This window comes from Tursiops truncatus, chromosome 3, assembly GCF_011762595.2.
Source record: "Tursiops truncatus isolate mTurTru1 chromosome 3, mTurTru1.mat.Y, whole genome shotgun sequence".
Taxonomy (NCBI): Eukaryota; Metazoa; Chordata; class Mammalia; order Artiodactyla; family Delphinidae; genus Tursiops; species Tursiops truncatus.
Window position 1 is genome coordinate 43554607 of NC_047036.1, and position 25542 is coordinate 43580148.

General features: G+C 43.7%; 1 long non-coding RNA gene across 2 annotated transcripts in view; it reads right to left on the bottom strand.

Annotated features, from left to right (window-relative positions):
* Positions 1 to 2848: 2848 nt before the first annotated feature.
* Positions 2849 to 25542, bottom strand: part of LOC109549122 (uncharacterized) — a 62904-nt gene continuing 40210 nt past the window's right edge. Inside the window, exons 6-7 of one of the 2 annotated variants that reach the window (XR_012330690.1) lie at positions 6986 to 7045; positions 2849 to 4753 (exon numbers count right to left, since the gene is read on the bottom strand). This is a non-coding gene — a long non-coding RNA (uncharacterized lncRNA). Of the gene's footprint in view, positions 4754 to 4775; positions 6445 to 6985; positions 7046 to 25542 lie in introns of those variants that run through there. The other variant, XR_012330692.1, reaches the window with a different exon arrangement.

Consider the following 25542-nt stretch of genomic DNA (forward strand, 5'->3'; position numbering starts at 1 on the left):
TGTAACTCTCCTTCTTCAGTATACTTGGGTTGATTTTCCAAATCCCATCATATCCTGTATTTATAAACAAAGGAGAATACTGTCATGAACTTTATCACTTTGTTAAATACCAAATACTAAATTATTAGTTACAGAGATTTATTGAAAAAAATTCTTATAAAATTGTCTTGCAGACACTTGAATGTATTACCATGCTTTATGGATTTGTTCAGATTATTTTTAGAAGGCAAATGCTTTAGTCCTTTCAACTATTTGAAAACAAAAGAGTGTGCCTTGGATTATAAATCTTACATTTTCATTAGATTTTTCATAACTCTACCAAAAATTCAGCCAAGCATTTATCAGTCAGGAGTTAGAAAGTCAAAAGGAGTCCCTATTCCCTGGATTAAAAAAAAACTTTTTTTAATTTAATAAATTTACTTGGAAGGCCATGATAGTGACATTTCTTACTGAGAACCTCAACAAATTCAAAACATGGTGTCAACTGAAAAAACACACAACCTAAAAGTTGAGAATTATGTTTTATTCAGGGACATTACTGAGGACTATAGCCCAGGAGACAGCCTCTCAGATAGCTCTGAGGAACTGTCCCAAAGAGGTAAGGGGGGAGCCAGGATATATAGGAGTTTTTGCTGAAACACAAACAATGTAGTCAAACATCAAAGATTACTGCTAATCACAAAAACAGACATCTCAAATTAACGATTTTAGTGGTTTTCTATATAGGGGAAGTTGTAAGAATCTGGGCTCACTGAAATTATTCCTTTGATATACATCTTAACTATACAGGATCAGTACTCTGTTTTTCTCCATCCTGAATTTCCCTCATGGCATACTGGGTGAGGGGGGGCGTAGGGGGACGGATGGAGACTGCTGCTACATCAGTAGCTGATGTCTTCATGGTGGGCAGCATTCATTGTTTCCCAGGATGGCAGGCAACATTCTTTGTCCACAATGGTAATGACCAAATAGTAAGGACAGGGGTTGGGGGAGATTGTGAGTAGACAAAACAGAAATGTTAAACATTTATATCTAATAGTCACGAATTTCTTTCCTAAGAGATCTTTCAGAATATCACTCAGAGATAAGATACCCTTACTTTGTCCACAATTCTCATAAGCTTTTTCATTTGATTTCTCCCACTGTCAGTAGATGAAAAGTGGCGAATCAGAAGTGTGCAGACATTAGAAAGAAGACGGGTTCTTGCAGCCGCCAGCCAACAAGCCAGCAAACCTACAAGTTCATTTTGAATGTTAACTACTTTTCTGGCACTTCAGCAGTTGTTAAGGGACAGAAAAGTAAAAGCTATTATATTGTCCTCCATAGCTTATATTGGATTGGCCAAAAAGTTCGTCTGTTTTTTTCTGTAAGATGGCTCTAGTAGCACTTAGTTGTCCTTAACTTCATTCAAAACAATTTTGTTAGATTGTATTGTGACAGCTGTCATAATCAGCGTGCATGTAAAAAAAAAATTATCAGAATTGGTGAATTTTTGTGTAGCCATTTTAATATTGAAGATGGAAGATTAAAAGCAACATGTTCAGCGTATTATGCTTTATTATTTCAAGAAACGTAAAAACGCACTGAAATGCAAATAAAGATTTACGCAGTATATGGAGAAGGTGCCGTGACTGATCAAACGTGTCAAAAGTGGTTCGCGAAGAAGTTTCGTGCTGGAGATTTCTCGCTGGATTATGCTCCACGGTCAGGTAGACCAGTTGAGGTTGATAGCGATCAAATGGAGACATTAATTGAGAATAATCAATGTTATTACGACGCAGGAGATAGCCGACATACTCAAAATATCCAAATCAAGGTTGAAAATCATTTGCACCAGTTTGGTTATGTTAATCGCTTTGATGTTTGGGTTCCCCATAAGCGAAAAAAACCTTCTTGACCGTATTTCCACATGAAATTCTCTACTTAAACATAATGAAAACGTTCCTTGTTTTTTTTTTTTTTTTTTTGCGGTACGCGGGCCTCTCACTGTTGTGGCCCCTCCCGTTGCGGAGCACAGGCTCAGGACGCAAAGGCCCAGCGGCCATGGCTCACGGGCCCAGCTGCTCCGCGGCATGTGGGATCCTCCCAGACCGGGGCACGAACCCACGTGCCCCGCATCGGCAGGCAGACTCTCAACCACTGCGCCACCAGGGAAGCCCAAAAACACTCCTTTTTTTTTTTTTTTTTTTTGATGTGGACCATTTTTAAAGTCCTTATTGAATTTTTACAATATTGCTTCTGTCTTCTGTTTTGGTTTTTTGGCCGCGAGGCATGTGGGATCTTAGCTCCCCGACCAGGGATCAAACCCGCTCGCCCTGCACTGGAAGGCATATGCTTAACCACTGGACCACCAGGGAAGTCCCCGAGAACGTTCTGTTTTTAAAGCAAATTGTGACGGGCAATGAAAAGTGGATACTGTACAATAATGTGGAGCAGAAGAGATCGTGGGGCAAGGGAAATGAGCCACCACCAACTACACCAAAGGCCAGTCTTCATCCAAAGAAGGTGATGTTGTGTATATGGTGGGATTGGAAGGACGTCCTCTATTATGAGCTCCTTCCAGAAAACCAAACGATTAATTCCAACAAGTACTGCTCCCAATTAGACCAAATGAAAGCAGCACTTGATGAAAAGTGTCCGGAATTATTCAACAAAAAACACATAATCTGGGCTTTCCTGGTGGCGCAGTGGTTGGGGGTCCGCCTGCCGATGTGGGGGGCACGGGTTCGTGCCCCGGTCCGGGAGGATCCCACATGCCACGGAGCAGCTGGGCCCATGGGCCATGGCCGCTGGGCCTGCGCGACCAGAGCCTGTGCTCCACAACGGGAGAGGCCACAACAGTGAGAGGCCCGGGTACCGCAAACAAAACAAAACAAAACAAAAAAAACACATAATCTTCCATCAGGATCACGCAAGACCGCATGTTTCTTTGCTGACCAGGCAAAAACTGCTACAGCTTGGCTGGGAAGTTTCGATTCATTGACCATATTCACCAGACATTGCACCTTCAGATTTCCATTTATTTTGGTCTTTACAAAATTCTCTTAATGGAAAAAATTTCAATTCCCTGGAAGACTGTAAAAGGCACCTGGAACAGTTCTTTGCTCAAACAGATAAAAAGTTTTGGGAAGATGGAATTATGAAGTTGCCTGAAAAAATGGCAGAAGGTAGTGGAATAAATGGTGACTACGTTGTTCAATAAAGTTCTTGGTGAAAATGAAAATGTGTCTTTTATTGTTACTTTAAAACCGAAGGAACTTTTGGGCCAACCCAATATTTTTCTTGGGTGTAGAAAAGAGCTCCACACAAGAAACAAATAGAAAGAAATAAATTATGTAGCACTGACCATGATCTTTTTAAAAATTCAAAGAAGGGAGAAATCAGCAAGGAAGAAAGTATAAAAGTTTTCACGAGGCCAAATCTTTTAAAAAATATTAGAAAAATTAGAGCAGCCCTTTGTCTTAAAGACAAAAACCAAATGTCCGAAAAGTGATGCCGTGAAACCACAGTGGGAGAAATTTAAAAGGCTCTTTTAAAAAAAGTTTTGTTCAGAAGAGAAGATGAACGGGGAGTTTTAGGAAGCTTCAATATCTAAAACACAATTTTTTTTTGTAGATGCCTGGAAAATTGAATAAGAAGAAATCAACTTACAGTATAGAAGGAAAGATTTAGATAAGGCATTGGAATGTATCCTTGAATACAATTACGATTTTTAAAAGTCTTCCTTTTATATGCTGCTCTTTAAATGGTTTCGGTAAAACAGTGAGGAGGCACAGTAATGGGTTCAATGATCCCTTCCCCTTCCGTAGTCCTGGGTTGCATGACCTGTGTAGGATCACCTCTCCTGCTCTGTCCTGCCCCACCCCGCTCTGCCGCACCAGCTGTGCCAATCCACAGGAGCACTCACACTTTCCCAGCAGAAGTGCTCTCCTTCAAGGAGGTTCACAGAGATTATCATCTGTAATCAGGATTCTGAACAAGAACTTCATGAGCTGCTCTGCTCATGACCTAGGTTGGGAAAGAGGGCCAAGTTTGTCTGCTAGTATCAGTGGAAAATGGTGATGATAAAGGCTGTGGACTGAAGGTTCTAAAGGAGAGCAAACATGTACACTTCAAACTCGCTGGCTGACTCTTTGGAGATAGACACTGGCTTGGAATTTGAGGGCCACCAAGATAACCCCCAAATCACTTTTTTACCAACAAGAAAAACCCCCCAAATCACTTTTTTACCAACAAGAAAAGCAATGTAGTATGAAGAGAGGATAGTGGTTGTCTCTCCCCCAGGTAAAACACAGGCAATAAAAACAGTAAAGTTCCTACCAGCCAGACACAACTAATAATATATATTCCAGGTAAGTGGCCATTTGTAAATCTGTCCTAGATCAAAGATTGTAGAGAACAGTTTTCAAAAATGGAAAGAATATTTTCTCATTTTTTTGGATGCCATTCACAATGTAAAAACTATAGATGTGACATACTTTTAAGTTTAATTTGCATTATCAACATTTTTTTCCATCACATTCTTATTTTCTTTTTGCAGTACGCGGGTCTCTCACTGTTGTGGCCTCTCCCGTTGCGGAGCACAGGCTCCGGACGCGCAGGCTCCGCGGCCATGGCTCACGGGCCCAGCCGCTCCGTGGCATGCGGGATCCTCCCGGACTGGGGCATGAACCTGTGTCCCCTGCATCGGCAGGCGGACTCTCAACCACTGTGCCACCAGGGAAGCTGTCCATCACATTCTTAAGTCTAGACTCTAGACAACCAACAAAGCAGTAGATCAAGCCCTGATTTGCAGCATTTGCAAATTTCTGTGGTATAAATGCATCTACCATGGCCAATTTCAAGCTTCCAACATAATACCACTGAAAAATAGAGTCGCAAAGTGATGGGCAACAGCACACCATTCTAGAGTGTTTCCACCATACGGTTACAATACATGTAAAGACTTTCAAGAGCAAAGATAATAGCAAAGTGCAGCAAAATAATTAGGAAGTGATGAATTTTAAGAATTTACTAACTTTGTGTTTAATATAATTGTTAAGCCTGAGTTTATATAGTTTAATTTTTAACAGTGGATGTGCTTAACAACTGGCTCACAAAATTCCTGAAAATCGAACAATCAGCTCTCAAGAACCAGTAGGGGCCAGATCCAGCACACCCCAGGTTCCATTCATTCCTGAGACCTAGCTATATTTCCGTCCTGATTTCAGGAGCTGACAAATGCCCTTGTCTGTCCGTATAGATCAAGTTGCTTTCCGGTCACCGGCAACCCAAAGAATCTTGGCTTATTAAAGAGATCCCTGCCAGCTAGAGTGGACTGCTTCGTCAAGGTTCAAGCTACTACCTCTGAGGACTAATATTCCAGCCTACCTAGATGCTGCTGCTTTTTTTTTTTTTTTTTTAAACTGGGCTTCCCACCTCGTTAAATAGAATTTTCCGCTATGGAAAATCTGGCCATGCCATGCAATGGTCCCTTTAAATGTCCGCCCCAGATGAAGAATGTTTAATCAGCTGAGCGGAGCCTGCCCCTCCCCACAGGAGCTCTGGAGGATGTTCACAGCTCACAGCCGCTCCTGCCCCTTCCCAGGAGCCCCAGCGTCACTATGTGAAACCACAGAGGGTGGAGCCCAGGCTTTTCCCTGGAGAGGAAGTGGCTGCCGGAATGCCAGATGTGCCATTCCCACAGCAGCTGGTGGAGGGCCCGGCTCTCCCAGGGTGAGTAGCAGCCTCCGCAGCGACCAAGCCCTGGAAGTTTGCAAAGTTTCCACAGGGTAGGGAGAACCCAAGCTGCGCAGGGCCCCAGGCAACACAGGATGAGAAATAGAACGTTATTCAAGGCTGAATGCTCCCACGCACCTCGCTTGTTTCCTTCCACCAGTGTTTGGAAAACCTGTTTAAAGAGTTATTCCAAGTGTTTTTTCAAGCCTCTAATCTGCCTTCAAAAATATCCTCGAAGAGGAAACAAAGATTGTTTGCTAGCAGTCAACGAGGGTGGAAACAGCCAGGAAAAGTCTTCCCAGCACACCTAGGTGAAAGCCACAAATTAGGGCTGGGGAGGGCTTGGGCAGAAACCAGCCTGGTGGATCAGTTTGCAGAGCTCTGTGTGTCCTGCAGTTTTTTTTTCAAAAGGGGCAGCTGAAGTCCACAGCTCTTTGTGAAATCTGGGGGAGGGAAGATGAGGGCAGAGGGGAAATGAGGGGAGCAAGGGTGGAGATGCTATAGATGATTGGAAGTGGGGAGAGGGCTGGATGTGGGGAAGAAGTAGGAAAATCAAGTGTGCAGTTCATCTGAAATCTTGTTTAATGTACATTTTCTCAGGGGGGTTGAGCTGAACCCTTCAACTGTGCATCTGAAGTTGATTAAAAACCTGAAATTTTCTGTAATTGGACCTCATTAATAAATTCCTCAGGGTTCCAGTAGGCTCTGAAGAGGTAGAACAAGGGTCTGGAGAGAAGAGAGCAACAGGAGGTTGTAAGATCCCAGGCTGTGGAGTTAATTCCATTTAATCAGCTTGGAGAAAGTCCTCATTTACAACCCCCAGGACGCACGGAGGCCTCCCACCCTCTTCAGCAGGGCAAGATTTTCTCTCATTTGCTTCTCCCTTCTTTTTAACGCCCCTATTTCCAATCTGGGTAACTAGCTGCCCCATACGTTCTGCAAGCCAACTGTTAGGAAGTAATGCCTCTCTTCTCTTTAGGACCCTCGCTGTTTCTTTTGCAGGTGCGATTTCAGCATCAGAGCTAGGAAGGCTGCCACCTCCCAGCCTCCTCTGTTTATTTTCCACCCACCCCTGCCCACCACCACCCTGCCCTGCCCCACCCTTCTCCTCCCCTCCCACATCTATTCCCACCTCCATCCTCAGTTGTTAGCTTGACCCCAAATTCACACAATCCCAAACCTTGAATTGAGATATTAGCATTTGCTTGTTGCCACACCAAATCCTGCGTGCTTAGTAAGCGGCAAACCTGCTTGGTTTGTAATGTACCTTCTCTTTTTCCTCTGGTAGAAGTGAGCCTGAGATGCAACATGTTCAAGCGTCAGATACCTGGGGAACAAAACAGAAGCAAAGGGTGATGCCCAAGCTGGGAAATCAACTTCTGAATAGGAAAGGACAAAGGTCAAATGCAGGATTTTGCCAGGGCTCCAAATAGTTCATTCTCATAGCATCTTATCTTGTAAATTTTCCTTCCTTTTCTGGGCATTTCAGTGAGAAGTGTCATGCAGTAAAACCAGCATGGAAGAGGCATAGAAATATCAACCTCCATTCCCAAGGATCATCAGCTTCCATCCCCAAGGACCCCTGTGTGATACTCTGTATGTCTCCAGGCTGTGCTTGAGCTGCAGAGAAAAGGGGCTAGAGATAGAGGGAGCAGAGAGGAAGGGTCAACTTATCAGAGGCAGTGGAACCCAAGGAGGCGGTCAGCCCACTCCTGCAATTAACCTCCTTACTGCACCCTACCCACTCACACCCCAAATTCAAACTTGGAAGCATGAGAGCAGGCTGTCTCCTTGACTTCCGACTTAGCTTCTATTCACCTATTCCCTTGCCAGGCTGCATCTGGGCATGTTCCTTCCTCTCAACTTTTCACCATCCCTTCCTATAACATCTCCTCACCCCCACCCCAATGCAGGACAAGAAAAGTGTTTTGCACTGCTCTTTTTTATGATTTTAGAGAAGTCTCAGGTGACACAATGTTGCCATCATAGTGAAGTGATAGCTGAGCTGTAGCTCTCCCTCTCCTTGAAGGCCTCCTTGGTGTTCTTCCTCCCATCGTGGGGTGTTATACTCAGGCCATCATAACAGAAAAGGCTGATGAATGTGCCCATAAAATAAATTAAATAAAACAATGCACTTTCATATGGCAAATATGGTGTGCATCATAAACAAAGTCAAAAGACAGATTAAAAACTGGAGAAAAGTCCTCGCACATATCTGACTGACAAAAGTCTGGCTTCTTAATAAACAAAGAGTCTTTATAAGTCAGTAAGACAAAAGGGCAAAGAAAATTAACTATCTGCTCATAAAAAATAAATAGAGATAAAATAAGTGGACAAGATCACTCAACATTTAAAAGATAAAAATCAAAACAAGTCACTGCTTTTTCCTATCAGATTGGAAAATACTAAAGGTTTAGTCGTCCCCAGTGTTGGTAAGGATGGGTGAAACAGGCAGTCCCATACTGTTGGTGTAGCACTATTCAGTAAAAATAGCTTTATATATGTAAATTTGGCTGCATCTAGCAAAATGTTTTAAATGTGCATATACTTTGACCCAGAAATTGTACTGTGAAAGATGTATTCTATAAAGTACACAAAGATACATGTACAAAGATGGAAACTTTGTCAGTGAAACTTTATTTGCAATGAAAAACAAAAAAGAATGTGCATATATAGGCTATTACATTGATTTTTTAAATTCTGAGGGGACATTAAAGACACTGGTAAGTGTAGATGTCTTAGTTTGCTTGGGCTGCTATAACCAAATACTACAGACTGGGTGGCTTATAGACAACAGAAATTTATAGCTCACAGTTCTAGAGGCTGGAAGTCTAAGACCAAGGCACCAGCATGGACCCTTTCTGGTGAGAGCCCCCTTCCTGCTTCATAGCTGGTACCTTCTTTCTGTGTCCTCACAGCAAGGGGAAGGGGTAGAGGTCTCTCTTTTATAAGGGCTCTGCCCTCATGACCTAAGCAACTTTCAAAGCCTACCTCCTAATACCATCACCTTTGGGCATTAAGATTTCAACATGTGAATTTGGAGGGGACACAGATATTCGGTAGGATTGGGGGTGAGGAAAGAGAGAGGCTTTTATTTTTTGTCTAAAATTTTCTGTCTTAATTTTTCACCAAGTGTATTTTTAAAAAACATTCATTTTAAAATCAATAAATAAACAAACTAAACTCTGGCTATACCTCCTATGCTGGTTGCTAACAGTTGGCTGGTGCCCAAAAATTCCCCAAGACAAACACAAGGTTCACCTAACCAGTCCCAATTGGCCAATCCTTCAAACTGAGTAAAACCTTCGATATAGAGATATAGCAATATAGAGAAAGCTCCATAACAGAATAGTTGACAAAAGACAAAAATTCAGTCTTTCGAGAGTCCCTTTCCCAGTGACTCATTCAAAAAGAGTTGAGAAAGGCTGGGTTGCAGGGCAATAAAGTGGGATTTTGGAATAAGCAGCCACTAGCTCCACCCTGCTTTCTTGAGGTGGAGGCTGGTCTGGGTGGGGCTGGGAGCAGGGCAGCAGGGAGGTTGGTGGGCACAGGCACCCACCGATCTGACACCAACGGGCCTCTCTCTCTGGGCCGTACCCACTGTGGGAAAGAGACGAGGAGGCTTAGAATCCTGCTCCAAGGTATGATTCCAACTATATGATATTCTGGCAAAGGCAAAACTATGGAGACAGTAAAAAGATAAGTGGGTGCTAGGGGTTGGAAGTGGGGGTAGGGATGCATAGTTGGAGCACAGAGGATTTTTAGGGCGGTGAAACTACTCTGTATGATACTGTCATGGTAGATACATGTCCTTATATATTTGTACAAACCCACAGAGTCTACAACACCAGGAGTGAACTTAATGTAAACTATGGACTCTGGGTGACTATGATGTATCAATGGAGGTTCATCTGCTGTAACAAATATACCACTCTGGTGAGGGATGTTGATAATGGGGGGGGCTATGCAGATATGGGGGGGCAGAGGATATATAAGAAATCTCTGTACCTTCCTCTCAAAAAACAAACAAAAATGTTTGATGAGATAACAGATAATGCTAAATGTATGCTTGTTAGATGCTAAGTAAAAGCAAATCCTGCCCTAGGCTTTGCTCCTGCAACCACCGGGAGGAAGGAGAGTGCTGTGCACGCATCTCTCACCTGGGACACTTTTCACCCTCAACTGGACTCCTCAGGGCTTGGCCAGGTTCCACCTGGAATTTCACTCTTAAATATCTGGAGATGGGGTAGGGGCTTTCATTTTCTACTCCACATATATTTATAACTTGGAATTCTACAAGAATACCTTCATGCACTGCTTCTTTAAAAATAAAATAAAATAAATAGAATTTTGCAATATCATATTAGTTAAGCCTCTGACTTCAATTATAAACCAGATGTCTGCTCAAGCCTTTCTACTCTCTTGAATTTGTTAACCTTGGCCTAAGTCTTCCTCCCGAGACTTGAGATATGTGCATCCCCTCCCCACAAGTGTCCTGACTTCGTGCCTCATTCTCCTCTTTGCCTGTGCCCCACCGCCTCCCCGTGCAATGTCTCAATGGAGCTCCACACCAGGATGTTCTCAGACCCCACCCCCATCTTTGAAACCCAGGCATTTCACGAGGTTAGTAATTCTCTGGGGTGTGATGAGAAGGCATAGCTCATGAAAATGGCTCTCCACCATTTTCAGCCCCTGTGGGAGTGGAGTCCACATTCTCTTACTGCCTGCCTTTCTCAGCCCCTCTTAGGATCTCTGATGAATCCATTTCTTTCCAACTGAACAGAAACTAACTCCAGCTAGCTTAAACCAAAAGTAGAAGTCTGTCATGAGGGTACAGGGGGTCTCAGGAAATTCAGATGGACTATAAGAAGAACTGGAGGGACTTTGCTGGTGATGCAGTGGTTAAGACTCCCCAATCCCAGTGCAGGGGGCCCGGGTTCAATCCCTGGTCAGGGAACTAGATCCCACATGCATGCTGCAACTAAGAGTTCACATGCCACAACTAAGGAGCCCGCGAGCCGCAACTAAGGAGCCCACCTGCCACAACTAAAGACCCAGCGCAACTAACTAACTAAATAAAGAACGAACTGGAAAGTCTGGGCAGGACTGTCTCTGTATCTCCTCTTTGCTTATATATCTGCATTCCTCTCTCTCTGCAGTCCGTTTTCTCTGCTTCTCCATCTGCATGGGGGGATGTGGCTGCACCTTAGTAACCAAGTGTCTAGTTACATAGAAAGACAAACTGGCTGTCTCAGAACCCCAATCCCACATTCCTGGGAAGGAGTGTCAGTTTGGCCCTTGTCTAATTATCTCCAGCCAGAAGAAAGAGGGTCTTATAGCAGCAGGTCACATGAAAGGAGAATCGTTCATGGCTAGGCACCCTTGGGTGTATTGCAGTCTTATAGAACAGACAAGTAATATTCCTCCTAGGATTTGAGATTTGGTCATATTTTCAAAAAGGGCATTTGTTCTGTTTTGTTTTATTTTTACTGAAGTGAAACAAAGCACAGACTTTAAGATCAGACCCAATTGTTTTTGAGTCTTTGCTTAGTCACTTAATAACTGGACAATGTTGAGAAAGTCACTTAACTTCTCTGGTCCTTAATGTCCTTGACTATGAAATGAAAATGATACCCATTCAGAGGGTGGTTGTGAGTGGAAGATGATATCATTTATCTGAAGCACCCACTTCACAGCAGGTTCTCAGTGAATGTTGATTCTCTTCTTCCTTTATTTAGGCTCTTGATGGAGTGAGAGTAATCTTTCTACAGCATCATCTGGCCATGTCACTCCCTTGCTTAAAGCCTTTCTGTGGCTCCACATACCCTCAATAAAGTCCTGTCTCCTCAAGATAATATAAAAAGCCCTTAAAGATCTGTTCTCCACACTAATCACTCCCCATCACACCTATGCCCAGCCATACTTGCAGTTCCCAGCACCCATCATGCTCCCTCCTTCCCTGTTCCTCTTCACATCCATACCCCCAACCTTGTCTGCCTAATGTCTATTCCTTCTTGGGGACTTTTTCCTGGGGAAAATCTTCCTTGGCCATCACTTCTACCCACAAGACTATACTAAGAGTCCCTCTCATATGCTCCTAAACAGGAACTTTCCTCAGCTTCCCTGGTAACCAGCCTGCCCAGCTTTAATGGTTTTAGGGACTTTGCATTGGAAGGTAGAGCATTCCACTACTAATTTCTAGAAGGTTCTACCACTCTCATCCTAACCAACAATAAAGCTGAAAATGTCTCCCCAGAACTTCCACCCAGCAGTCTTAGCTTTTACCCTGGAACAACCTTCAAATTACTGGAAGCTTGAGTCAGTTACCCTCTCCTGCACTTCCCTAAATCTCTCTCTCCATTCCCTTCACTGGACCTTAGGAGATGTGGTTCAGAGAACAATCATCATCCCAAACATCCTCTAATTTGTCCCTATTCTTCTCAAAGCCTGTTGCTCAAGTGTGAGTCCAGCCACCACCTCCCTATTAGGCATCCTACAAACCCTACACAGCCTCAGACTGAGTCAATCAGGTGATCAACCTACCTACATCCTGTGGAGCTTCTGGTCAACCACACCCCCTCCAAGTCCTTATCATGCCCAGTCCCGTCTCTCCTTACCCCTGGACTTAGCAAGTGACTGAAGTTACACAACAAGCCAAGGACAGAGACCAGGAACCACGTCAAGATTTATGACACCTCTAATCTATCAAGGTTCAGCAATTCACTTGTCCACAATTCTCTGAACTAATGGCCTTGTATAGTGTGATAACAGTGAATGTGGCTGATGCTTACTGAGGGTCTACTTCATGTCAGGCTCTGGGCTAAGAAATATACATGCACTTTTCTCATTTAACCCTCACAACAAGGACTGTACAGATGAGGAAACCGAAGTTTAGAGAGATTAAGAAATGTAATCAATAGAATGGAGGGTTAGGTTAAACAACAAAGGAATAAAGTCTTAGAGCATACCAAATATGGCAGCTATAGATTCCCACATTTCTCCCCTATAATTAGGAGTTTCCTAATTTGAAACTCTTAGTACCAAACTTGACTTCATTTAAACACAGGAGAGAAAGGACTCACATCAATCAAATGAAGCCTGAGGGTCCAGAGGAACAGCCCGGCCCTCAGCTATTCAACTCCTCGGGAGTTCAGGTGCCTTCTTACAAGATGTGTAGAAGCCATACAGCTTTTGCCTCACTCATCCACCCCTTTTATTAACCTGAATGTGGTGTAAGAAACGATGTTGCAGCCTTGCAAAGCTTCTGTAGACATTTGCTATCTCTCTTACACTTTTATAACAAGGCTGCATCTCTGATTAATTTGATTATCCCCAGTCGATCTGATGTCAGGGCTACAAATTATAGTAAACCCTTGTTTGTTTATTTAACACAATTCCAGAATTTCCTTATATTCAATTTTTAAAAGGCAATAATGATTTATTGTTATAGCTAAACCATGGAATGAGAAACTTGCATTGGTTGTGTTGGCTCCCATGTAAAGAAGAGCTCATACGTTTTGTGACCTTCTGGTGACAGCCGACTAGCTTGACTGGCAAGTAGAGAAGTCCTCAGTCATATCACTTCCCTTGTAATCACTGTATAATGAAGAGATATTTGTCCACCAAACCTTTCACCCCCTTCTGGAACTCAGGGGGACCAGAGGCTGTCAGCCAACATCCTGGGTAAAGGCTCCCAACGGAAATTTCTGCTGGTTGAACTCAGATCTCGCCTTGCTTGTTCTGAAGCAGGATCAGACATCTGACTGCTCAATGTGTGGCTTCCCAGAAGATTCGGAAACACGCTTGATGTGGGTATGGGATGGGGACAGGGGAATTCTTGCGGCCTATGGGACAGCGAAGGGCTCCAAACACAACATTAGGGTTTGGCAAAACCCAAGAACATCATGCCAAGACCTTTTCCCTTCACTTTTAAGTCCATATGCATTTCAAAGGGAACTTAGTCCTCATTTCAGTAGCTAGTACACAATAGTCATCGGTGTACAGTCATATTAGCACTAAGGGCTGGTTCTAAAATGTCCCACTCTTTTTCTTTCCTATCCAATCTCTATTTATCCCTCAGAATCCAGTCCCTTTCCATCAAGACTTCTCCATCAAATCACCCATGAACACTGTAGCCCAGAGTAACCACTAGCCTATGACAAGATAACACTCATTACTAGAAAGGTGTCTCTTGACCATGTGCAGCCTTATGGCATCTTTTGAATTGTTTAACTATTTGTATATACATTTGTGCATCCATATTCATATTACAACTTTTAAGGCACTTACTCAAAAACTGTTTACTGAGAACCTGCTACTGCCAACCCTTGTGCTTGGTACTAGGGAAGCATTGGAGAACAGGAAGAGCAGGTCTTGGCCCTTCCAGACCTTACAGTGGGAATTCGTATTAAGTCAGAGTTCAGTGCAGACAACAGAACCCACTCAAGGTATTTCCAACTGAAAGGGATTTAGTGTAGGGAATGGAGTGCTTACAAAACTATTGGAAGGGCTGACGAGAAAGTCAAGGGACCACCACTGGACCATTTATTTCAAGGTTATACAGTTATAACTCTTATCTGGAAGTAGGGCAGATGCTGCTGCTACTGACACTGCTATCTGCTCACAACTGACTCACACCCACAAAGCTGGAGACTAGACGTGGGATGCTGGATTTACCCACCACAGCTGACTCTAACATCTCGATGGCCTTGCTCACCAGCAAGAGAACTTTACACGCATTTTCTGAATTTTGGAAAGGGAGGAAGGAGGGGATGAGTGTGGCCATAGATTTCTGTGTTCTACACAGCATAATAGAGCAGTCAGACATGTGCTGAACAAGGAAGACTGAACTGCCTTCTCTAGCCTGCAGGTGGTAGATTTTTAAGTCAAACAACAGTTTACAGTTGACATTTCTCTTTTGGACCGGATTGGTCTTCCTCCCCCATACTTTTTTTTTGCGCGGTATGTGGGCCTCTCACTGTTGTGGCCTCTCCTGCTGCGGAGCACAGGCTCCGGACACGCAGGCTCAGCGGCCATGGCTCACGGGCCCAGCCTCTCCGCGGCATGTGGGATCTTCCCAGACCAGGGCACGAACCCGTGTCCCCTGTATCGGCAGGCGGACTCTCAACCACTGCGCCACCAGGGAAGCCCCCCCCCATACTTTTTTATTTTAAGCTAAAAAAATATCTCTATTCATCTTTGAAGATACACCTCAAGCACTGCCTCTTCCTTGAAGTCTTTCTTTGTCTTACTAAGATAAGAACTGGCCACTCCCTCCTTAGGTCCCCCATGGAAGCGGATGTAGATTCTCATCAAGAACCCTGCTCTACTTCTTTGCACTCATACCACCAGTCTCTCTACTTGACTGTGAGCTGTTGAAGGCAATTCTTTGGCATGTGGCAGTGACAGAATTAATGATTGCTGAATGAACGAACAAAGCTGGGGTTCTTACCATAGACCCAAGACCCAAGTGGGGATTCCAGTGGTACCTATTATCCCATCTAATCAGAGAAGACGTAAGTAAATGAGTCTTCCTGTTTTAATCTAGGCTGAAATTTTGGACAATGTTAGTACATCTTAGCACTGGTACAGTTTGGGGCAATTGCAAGATACTGTAGCAAATAACTGAATAAGGGTAGCCTGAGCAGGTAATAGGAAGCAGAAAGAGTTAGCATCTGTTAGGACTCTTTTAGTCTCAACTAAATGAATTGAACTAACAGAAACTAGTTAACAGAAACTCAACTCAAGTGAGATAAAGGAATAAAAGTGAATGTTCTGACCAGCATAACTGAAAGTTCAGGGTGTGGGTTTCAGGCATAGCTCGATCCAGTCTACATCCTATGTTATCTAGGGTCTGTCACTCTGGCCCAGTTTTCCTCTGTGGCCTATATTCTCAGAGTGACCCTTCCACGTGGTAGCAAAGGTGATCACCACAGCTTCCAGCTTAGAGTCTACATAGTCAACACCTCAGTGGAAATGGGGAGTCTCTTTCCCAATACTTCCCCCAAATCTTTCTGCTCAGGATTGGCTCTAAAGTGGCCCAGTCTAGGTCCCAACTACCCCCACCCAAAGCCAGGAGGATAGAAGATGCAGGTCAGGGTGCTGTGCCCACCCTGAAACCAGGGGGCCTCGTGGTCATGTCAATCCCATCAACACCCATGGGCTGAGAGTGGCAAGGCGTGGCCCTTAAAGGAAAATCGAGGTAGTGTTATGAAAAAGATGAGTGTGGATGGTGAGTAGGATAAACAACAGGTTTCCTTCAGTACTTTGCTATCTCCAAAGGCGCAGTCTTCATTTTGAAAGAGACTTTGAACTATTCTGGGGCTCAGGAGCAACAACCATACTGGTACCATTCTCAAGGTGCTTCTCTGATGGGCTGCCCAAAGGGACGGGTACAAAACAGAGAAATTTGACATCATTTCTAAGTGTCAGTTGAGACTGGGGGGAGAAGGAAAAAACCCATCAGTGTGGGGTCTTGAATAGTAAAACAGGAGTAAGAAGGAAGAGGAAAAATGCTTGAGATGTAAATGTAATGAGCAACAGAAAATAATTGAAAAGGAAGTGGCTTCCTCTCGTGTTTCAGTCCGGCCTTGAGGAGAACAAGAGAAGTACCTTTTCTGGAGCCTCAGCTGCTCTGCTGCCTTTCCAGCCGCCTCCTTCAGAAGAATGAGGCTTTAACAGCTAGCATGGTGTCAGGGCTGGCTTCCACCCAAGCCTGAACAGTGCCCCCATTGAGGGACCCCGGGGCCAGCCCTGGATGCCTCTCCCTTCTCCTGCTCCCCTCAATGGGCCATTTGTGGGGCTAACAAGGCCCGGGAGACACACTGCCCATCTTCTACGAGCCCCCAGCAGCTGCAGGATTCCTCAGGAACTCCACAGGGCCCCTGCACATCTCTGCTAAGAGACTAGCAGGAAGATTGCTGGGTTCAGAAAGAGGTCCCTAGGAGCCTCCTGGATGGGAAAGAAGAATACTCCTCAGTTCTCCTCTCCTTTCCAGGCCTTTCTCCCATATCCTGGGATGGTAGCTCTTCACCCCCTAGATATTTGGTATCCTGCCTTCTTTCAGCGCAGACACCCTCCCTATTCCACCCTTCTGGCTGGCTGGGAGAGAGAAGAGAGAGGAGGAATGAGCTGAGAATTTATGATTGAAGCCATATTCAAATACTCCATCCTTATCGCCCACTTCCAAGACTGAGATAAAGTGACCTAGAGTAAGAAGGTGGCTAAAAAATTCCCATCAGACACCAAGATCACAGCTACTGTTCTTATTGGTCTTTTAATCCACAGCAATGCAAAGGAATGGTAGACAGTAATACTCTATTTCTGCAGTACCCATTACGTAATGATTGCTGTTGCCCTGGGAAAACAGACCAGCATACTGTCCAGAATAGGCGGGTGAGGATGCATCGTCCCTGACTTCCTGCTTTCATAGGATATGGAGATGTGATTATATATTCTCATTTAAGAGGTGCAAGTTGACCCCTGCCAAATGTCTCCCTCCAGGAGCTTATTCTTGCACATGAAAATCTCCCATTCTTGTGACATTTCCTTTGTTTTTAGCCTAAAGCAAGTGTAGTCGGCTTGAATGGAAGCGTGCCTCTTTGGTGGAAATTTACTGAAGTATAAATTTCTCAAGACCTCAAGCCTTATAAGTCATTAATATTGTGGTGGGATGCAGGTGATCCTGTCGTTCCCAGAATAACAGCTGGGATAAAGGGGACACGGGACAGCTCCAGAGACAAACTGCCTTCTTGGCAATGGATGGAATCTGAAGGCGGATCTAGTATAGCTTCACACTTCAATCTCCCCACAACCTCCTTGCCAGGTGGTTGATATCTGGCCTCATTCTGCAGGACCAGGGGACTCCCCTCCTCCCATGCCAGTGCATTTCACTTTTGAACAAATCTGTTCATCAGGGAACTTTTCTTTATATCAATCCCCAAAGGATTTCCCTGCACTCTCCAGAGGTTGATCCCAGTCTTGTCCCAGTGCTAGACGCTCAAATTCCAGGAAACCCTAAACCCTTCAGATAAGTAATTCCACACAGCAATCATCCAGGCCTCCTCCTGAGCTTTCCCCCTTTGGGCTAAACTGTGGCTTCTGCAATTCCTACAACAGTTTCCTATATGATACAGTTGCACGATTTTTGTCTTGGACACTTTTAAAGATACGGAATTCAGCTGAGGTTTGACCAGGGTTAAAATATAGGATCATCCTTGATAGAAGAATTCTACCTCCATGAATGCACTCTGAGAGCTGGTGCTCATCACGTGACACTGGACTCCCACTGAACTTTCTAGTGATAAAACTCATGAGCCCTTTCCCATGAACTTCTGTTAAGTCAGTCATCTCCAGTCAACTGATCTTTTTTAACCTAAGATCTAATATTCATTTCTTATTAAACTTCATCCCCTTTGTGTCAGTCCATCAATCTAACATGTGGAGGTCTTTTAGGAGTATTGATTCAATTAGTAGAATTTATGTAATAGTAGTAGAATTTATTCCCAAATTTATGTCATCTACAAACATCCAAATGTGTGTTCTACATTTGCATTCAAAATATTAAGAAAAGAGAAGGCAACACTGACAGGCTCAGATGAAGAGTCCTGAACCCATTGTTAGAGACCTAACAACGCCATATTCAAAACCATGTCAATATAAGAAAAATAGATTCTAGAATGCTGCAAGCTCACTCCTGCTTGTCAGCCCGGGGACACCTCAGAGAAAAGAATACCGTATTGTTGGACAGAAGGAAGTATTTTTATGTTTTTCTTTAGGTGATTTTGGATAGGGGTGGTCAGTACTGTTTTTCAGACTATGCAAACATAAGATTCTACGGATGCAGCAGAAGCAACGGCCCTTTAACCTACCTTATGCGTTAAGTAATGGGTCTCTGATCTTTAAAGATTACTTTTTATTAAAACAGCCTTCTTGCCAAAATCCTATATGTTTCTTTCTAAAACAGACTCCTGAACGAAAGCCTATCCAATCAATATGACAATAAAAGCCACATCGAAACCTTACTCCTGTATTTTCCTGGAATTCTCCAAACCCTTCCCAAAGAGGCACTATGTTCTCATTTCCCAGAGAAAAAGAAGACCACTCTATAAATTATTTTCAGAAACTATCATGAATTCCACATCCAAGTTCTTGCAGAGCAGATTCGAATGTTCAGTTAAGGCAGTTCTCAGGGTGGAAGCCTCCTAGTTTGAATGCAGAAAACCTTCTGGCAAAGTCATGTGAAAAAAAGTCTTAACCAGATATTTTTTCTAAGCCATTCCCCAGCTTCATGTCTAACAGAGGTTGAGTGTGAGCTGAAAAATGGATTGGATAATAACATGAGAATAAATAATTCACTTATTTCAGGTTTCTAATGGAAAAAAAAATTCACTGAAAAAGAAATGCACAGCCAAGTTCAGGTTTTGAACTAGTCTAATCATGGGATGAACACCCAAAGGGAAACCTAAGTAATTCTGTTATTTCTGGAGGTCAAATCCATCGGAATATTAATCCCTTTCCTATAAGGTCCTATTATAAATAATAAGGTGGATCATAGCTTACCTTGCCATATTTCAACCTTATAAAGGGCAGCTTACTTCTCTCTAGGCAGAGTTTACCTTTTTCCCTTGCCAAACCCAGTTCAATTTATCATGTACTCTTCTCAATCATTTTATAGCAACTGTTCTGATAAAATATTACTTCCCTCATCCAGTTCTAACCCCCAGCACCTTCCCACACAATGTCACCAAATCCATCCCTCATAATATCTCCTCATCCATCCCCTCCTTTGTTTCCATTATTACTTCCTATGGGAATGACATATAACTTGAGTCCTTCAGACTTTGGGGTTGCCCTTCCTTTTGATATCCAGATATAATTCTTGGAACTGCAGAAGTGCCCACCCAGTATTTCAGAAGATCAGCCACAGGTTGCTTCCCCTGGGGAACTGCCAGTCTCCGCTCTCCCCAAATCCCTGGCCTAGGCTCCTCCTAACCAGCTCTGCCCCGCTTGTCCACTCTTTACAGCCTTTTGTCCTTCGCATAGTCTCTGTTCTTGCCTCTTCTCTCTACAAGTCACCGTCAACATAAGTCCATGTTGTGTGACTAACACCGAAGGTGTAGAAAATCTGGAAAGGAATTATATAACACAACATAAAATCTAACTCAGGCATCACTGTTGTTAATGTCCATCCATAAATAGTCCTTGCCTGGCCAAGTTACTGGGCCTGCCCTCAGAATGGAGTCCCAGGTACCGCTCCCTCTCTTCCTTACCCACCAAGGGAAAACTCAATCTTCCTTAATATTATAAAAAAGAAAACAACCAACCAAAATTCTACAATAATTCAGCCATCCTGAAGTACAGATATGTCTGTAGTCAGGTTTTTTTAGAGCAATTTTTTAAATTTAGCAATTTTTTTAATGATATAAAAATGCAAAATTAATGGAGCATTATTTTTTTTTAAATCACAGTACGTCTATATGAGGTAATAGCATTCAGTTCTTTAAGGTTATTCTGCTACCTCTAAAAGGAGCAGCCTCTGATCAGATAGTTGCAGCTTTTTCAGTTGTGGGAAAATTGCTTATTATGTATTTTCAAAAAAAACCCGGATCCAAAATGGTATATAGAGTGTGATTTCAACGCTGTAAAAAGTCTGGAAGAAAGCATGCCAGATTATCAACAGGGATTACAGGAATATGGGTGATTGCCATTTTATTGCTTAAGCTTTCCTGTGCTTTTCAAGCCAACTGGATAATCACTGCCTTTTAAGACCATGCAAACCATCAAGACCATGCAAACCACCAACACCTGCCTGGCGGGTGCAAGACTGTTTTCAGGCTGGGGCTTAACCTAATCCCAGGGAAATATCTTATTCCACAAGATTCAGCTCAGACATCACCCCATCACCCATGAAGTCCTCTATGCCTACCCATCTTCCTTTCCACTGGGCAGTTGGTTGCTTCCTCCACCTCCCTATAACACTCTGTACAACCCTCTGAAATACCTCTCACAGCTGTATTAGTCAGGGTCTCAGCAAGAGACCACTAGAGCCCCTATACTGAAGAGAGTTTATTACAGAGACTCTTTACAAAGAAGCAGGGTGTAAGGAAACCACAAAAGACAGTGCATCCCCAGGGAAATGGAGAGGGGGCTCTGTTACTACCGCTAGCCTGAAAAGGTAACAGGAGGGAGTGGTTCCCAGAGCCTGGAAAAGGAATTAGAGGGATGCTTGCCGGGAGCTGCAGCCATCAGTAGATCGATGCAGCCAGCCTATAGCAAACCCTCAGGGAAGGAGCCAATTCACTCTCCTCCCTCCTTCCAAATATCACCTAGTGCTCATCATTGGCCAAATCCAGCTGGAAGCCAGGGGGCAAGAGAGCCCTAGGATGTGGGCCATAGCGGGCAGCCTCCCAGGAATGAAGCAGAGAGAAGGATGGTGAGTGGACCTGGGTGAGTGGACCTGGAGGGGTAAACCAGAGATCCAGTATAGTCACATAATTATTGATTTACAGGCGCAGCCCCAGTGTCTGTTACCTGAGATGCCCTCTTTCCCTTAATATTGCAAAACATGTAGAACTCAAAGCTTTATCCCACGCACTGCAAAGTCCAGACTCCTTCCATCTTCTCTTCAAAGGATTTCAGGGGGCGAGGTTTCTCCTGAGCTGGGCCTTGCTTCACCCTGTCTTGTTCCTCCATCTGCCCTCCTCTCACTAGACCACTTCCTACCATGCTAGACACCACCCTCCTTCCTTCCTCTTTCTCAAAGCAGCATGAATCCTTCGGTTACTGTATGTATCAGACTTCTAAGAGAGGGGGCAGAGGGGGTAACTGCAGCACAGTGTAAGGAACAACTTCAAACCCTTTTTAAGGCATCTCTTTCATAAATATTTATCAACCATTCTCCACCATGAAGAATTTCTCAGTTGTGCTCGCTGCCATCTCCCAGGGGGACCCCGTGCCCTCAAGGGTCTTCTCCTTCTAAAGACAAACCTCTAAAACCCTAAACTCTGTTACCACGCTTGTCTAAATCTTTAGATATTTTAATCCAATGGTTTTAAAAAATCAAATTGGAATATTTTATAAAGTTTTATTGGAACCAGGACCAGAATTAGGGTGAGGAAAGTGAGGCAAGATTATACATGTGTAGGATCAGATTCTCTCTTTATTTAAAATGTGCATACTTTGTTCATCATGGATTTTTTTTATTTTTTAAGTATTACATTATAATAGTATTTATGTTGATCACTGTGTTTTTTAGCATCCCCTTATTTCTTCGACCAAGGCAAGTATCTCACATCACATAGTCCTGACCCTGCCACTTGGGGGTTGGGGGGTGGAAGGGGCTCACCTTTCTACATTAAATATGCCCATTAAAGTGCTTTTCCAAACCAAAAGGCAACTTCTTTTCCAAGCAGAATTTTGCATTCAAACTACTGCCAATTTTGAGAATAATTTCTTCTTGCTACCCCTCCCCATTAGACCATGAGATCCTTCAAGACAGAAAATGATGCTTTGCCTGTTTCTATATCCTGGGTGCCTAGACTTAGTAGATGAATTGTAAATATTTACTGAATGTAAGTCTCTAGTGCAAAAGTTTGTGTGTAAGTAAGGTCAGTTGATTGTTCGATCTATTTAGAGCTTTTCTGTGTTGAATTGCAAAATCTTAGGAAACTAGCAGGCAAAGTCCTAAAGAGATCATTCAATCTAATCTTTTTATTTTATACATCAGGAGACTGAGACATTTCCATGGTTATATTTGTAAGCAATTTGCTCAGTGTTTATCAAGAATCATTAATATTTCCTACTGTCAGGGTGCCATCCCATCTGAATAATTTTGATAGCATCCCAGTGGGAAGAAAGGAGTAAAATTTTCCAGGGGGTTCAGGAAGCCCCCTGCCCCCATTCTTACAACACTATTATTTCTCCTGACGAATCTCGGGGCAAGAAAGTGGAGCTCATCCTGTGCACACACGCAAGAGATGGGAAGTGGGAACATTCCCCAACCTAATGACCTGAGTCAGAGCCACTTGTATCAGAGAAGCAGAAATACAAACATCAAGGAGAAACTAAACTTTTATATCAAAGCCAGAAAATGTATTTGCCCAAGGTAAAGGCATGAGTGTAAGAGTTACAGAGAGGACAACGGTGATAAGGAAAGCTTGCTTCTTTACAATGAACTCATTGTGTCAGACTGATGAGGCACCCAGCAAGCTGACAACGGTTCCTTCACCCCTGCGCCCAGGACAGTTTGGCCAAAGGACATTTAGGGTGACAAGCCGCAAACAGTCAGCACTAATCTCTTATCCCGGAATAGCCCAGAGAACCCGTCGAACCTGACTGGCTGCCCTTCAGAGACGCCTTTGGAATTCTTTATTCAGTCCTGCTTGGTTTACACTGGATTGTCTCTCCTGGGACTTCTCTGGTGACCTGATCTTCGGCCATGACAACATCCCCCAAGAGATCCACCAACCCCCAGATTTGCCCAGCAGGTGACACTAATAAGATCCAATGAGAAGTGATGCATTCAAAACAGACGAGGCACACATTCACACACAAGTCAGAGTCGCCACAAAGTCTCTTCTTCTTCACAACATTCCCCAGGCAGAAAAGAGATCAAACCGACCTTGAAGAAGAAACGTCCTTTTTCGATCCGTTACCATGGCAACGCCAGCCCTCTCTCCCCAGGGCACCTGCCCATGGGGGCTCGCACCTGCTGGCTGGTAGCAAGAGTGGCCCAGCAGCCTTAGTTCCCTGACATTGGGCTCATTTCACCAACAAAGTTGGCAGCAGTGCCAGTTGGCTTCATGATATGGATACCTGCCCACTAAGCATTGGCCTGGAGATCCGGGACTTTCACAAAGGCCAGCCAACAGCTGGCAGGCAGGCACCGCCAGGTCATTGTCATCCTGGGCTGAATTGGAGACAAAGGCTCTGTGTGTAACATGGCATCCCTCCCTCCTTCCCTTGGTGTTTTATTTTCATCTCCATGTCCCTTCCTATGGGAGGACCATGTGGCTAAAGGTGCCTTTCTCGGCCTTTTTTGTTCCTTTATCATTAGCCTGCCTGTGTACGCTGGTGTAGAAAAGCTTCCCCTGTCCCATGTCTCGTTTTATTGCAAATCAGGAAGCTCACCGTAAGTCACCCTGAGCCAGTGGATTCAGATTTGGAGCTGGTAACCAGAAGCCGTGTCAGACTGCCCCCCTGGCTCCACACCAAGGCCTCCGAGGATTTCTTGTCACATGCGGTTAGTGGAGTTTCACATCCTTTAAAGCAAATCTCTGTCGAAACTCTCGAGTCTCACATGGCTTCAGCTCAAAACAACACCCCACTCAGCTGCCTCTCTAACTGTTTCAAGCACCAGGTCAGGAGACCTGGGTTCTAGTTTCAGCTTAGTCTACTTGACCCTGAGCAATCACTGGTCCCAGATCACTTCATATAGAAAATAAGGGCCAATGTAGCTGTCACTAGGGTCCCTTTCAACTCTCCTTTTTTTAAAAAAAACAAAAACTTTGTTTTCCCTTTTTTAAGGACATTGCTAACCTGAGAGTTTCTGAAAATGAATAGAGATTATTTTAGTTTAAAAAAAAATGGATATACATAATATGGATGAATCTCAAAAGTAGAGTGAAAGAAGCCTCACACAAAGTTCTAGAATAGACGAAACTTATCTACGATAAAAGAAATAGGAAAGTGGTTGCCTCTGGGAGTGAGTTGGGAGCAGGGATTGCTCAGGAAGGGGCATGAAGAGACTTTCTGAGATGAAGGTTGTATTTTATATCTGGATAGGGGTTAGGGTCACACAGGTGAAAGCCTTTGTCAAAACTCATAGAATGCTGCTCTTGAGACAGATTGAGAGAGGGATGAAGAGATAGGTAGTAAAATAATTCTAGCAAAATGTTCATCATAGAATCTAAGTGCGTGTATGGGTGTTCACTGTGCAATTCCCTCAATTTTTCTGTATGTATGAAAATCTTCATAATAAAATACTGGGGGTGGGGGGAATATACTATAATAAATTACAAAATTCCTGTCCCACCCATGCCCTCCCTCTGTCTTGACTGTCCTCATTTTTCCACTAAATGAGTCAGGAAATGGCAATATTTATTGACTTGAGCAGACAAGTCAACAGAGCTCTATGATGACTAATACCTTTATAACTGTCCATGGCTTCAAGGGAGGAGGACGCAAGTCCTGCACACTCAGAACCCATCCTTTGGCCTCACCTTCCTCAGCACAATTATCAGAAATGGGATTCCTGTTAGGTTGGCCAGATGCCCACAACAGGGGTTGGTCTCTCCTCGCCCCACCTGCACCTCTGCTCTTTGATTACCAACGTCCTAAAAGCCTTACAATTAACACATTCCAATTAAGATATTTAATTCCATGAAATGGGGATATACATTTTTTAACATATTTATTGGAGTATAATTGCTTTACAATGTTCTGTTAGGTTCTGCTGTGTAACAAAGTGAATCAGCTATGGGCAAACGTACATCCCCACATCCCCTCCCTCTTGCGTCTCCCTCCCACCCTCCCTATCCCACCACTCTAGGTGGTCACAAAGCACTGAGCTGAGCTCCCTGTGTTACACAGCTGCTTCCCATTAGCTATCTATTTTACATTTGGTAGTGTATATATGTACATGCCACTGTCTCACTTCGTCCCAGCTTACCTTCGCCCTCCCCATGCCCTGAAGTCCATTCTACACATCTGTGTCTTTATTCCTGTCCTGCCCCTAGGTTCATCAGAACCATTTTAAATTTTAGATTCCATATATATGTGTTAGCATACAGTATTTGTTTTTCTCTTTCTGACTTACTTCACTCT